Raw genomic sequence first — 1602 nt, 5'->3', positions numbered from 1 at the left:
CAGTGGAACACGGAGCAGAGCCCGGGCCGGGCAGGGGGCTGCGCAGGCCCAAGGGGCCGCGCAGGCCCAAGGGGCCGCGCAGGCGCCGCCACCGCACCATGCCGCACAGGGCCCGGGGGCCTGCACAGGCGCTGCTGCCATGCCGCGCCACGCCGTGCCGTGCAGGGGCGGGGGGGGGGCCTAGATTTAATTTTTCATTTTGAAGTATACATTTGTTGGAAGTTGCAAGTAAATGCACAGGGTAGTCTAGTGTACCCTTCATTCAGCCTGTGACATGTTAACATCTCCTGCAACTAATTGCACATATAAATACCAAGACATTGACACTGGTGTACTCACAGAAGCTTATTCAGGTTGCTCTACTTTTATTTGTACTTTGTGTATGTATGTGCACGCATGTATGTGTATAGTTTATGCAACTTTATCAAACATGTAGCTTAGTGACCATCACCACAGCTCAGGTACAGAACTGCACTATCAGCACAAAGCTCCTTCACAATTTCCCTTGATGGCCACTCCTTCCCTTTTCTTCCATCCCAATTATCGACCCCTGGAAACCCCTAATCCATTTTCCATCTCTATAATTTTGTATTATAATTTTAAAAATGTTACATAGGCAGGCCCTATGGCCCAGTGGTAAAGTGAATTAGATCCCACATGGCTGACCATGTTTTGAATCCACCTCTGGTGGGTTGAAAAACACACCATGCTATGTCTATATGTATCCCAAATCCCAATGGGATGGAGAAATGGGTGTGCTTTCTCCTCCTCCTCTCTCTGTCTCTGTCTCTCTCTCTGTGGCAAGCCTACATGCCCTCTGGCAATAACAAAAGTGATATATGTGGAATGGTATAATATGTATCCCTTTGTGATTGGCTTTTCACTCAGCATAAAGCCTTTGAAATTTATCTACATTGTTACATGTATCAATAGTTCATCTCATGTAACTGATGAATAGTATTTAGTGGTATACATAGTCTTGCAGTTGGTTTAACCATTCACTCATTGAGGAGCATTCGGATAGTGTCTAGTTTTTGTTTATTATGTATAAAGCCACTGTATACATATTGTCCAAGTTTCTGTATAAACTCTTTTTTTTTTCATTTGTCTAGAGCAGATGCCCAAAGATCATCTATGTTGTTTGCAAAATGTATTTGCAGTTTGGAAAGTAACAGCCAACCTAATTTCATTATTACCATCTTACACCCCCACTATTTTCCACATCTCACGAGCATTTGGTGTCATCACTTTTTTTTTCTTTCTTTTTTTGGTTTTAGCCCTTTGAGAAGTGGTTTTTATTATTATTATTTTTTTATTTTAATTTTTTTTTTAGGTTGCCAGAAAGGCAGAGAGAAAGAGAGAGACAGAAAGTAAGAAATTGCCCCCCAGGGGGATGGTTATGCCCCTATGCCTTCTCTTCCAGTCTCCTCTCAGAATTTTGGGCACACACACAACTGCCCACTGGGTCTGGGACCTGAACTGTACAATCAGCTTTGTGGGATCTAGCACCTTAAACTCCATGCCACCTTCTGGCCTTGAAACCTATTTTTTAAAAGCTATAGGACAACATCATATACAAGTGAATGCTTCAGCATCAAAATG

This window comes from Tupaia chinensis, unplaced genomic scaffold (assembly GCF_000334495.1).
Source record: "Tupaia chinensis unplaced genomic scaffold, TupChi_1.0 Scaffold000244_1, whole genome shotgun sequence".
Lineage (NCBI taxonomy): Eukaryota > Metazoa > Chordata > Mammalia > Scandentia > Tupaiidae > Tupaia > Tupaia belangeri.
Note: the sequence above shows the minus strand (reverse complement) of the source record.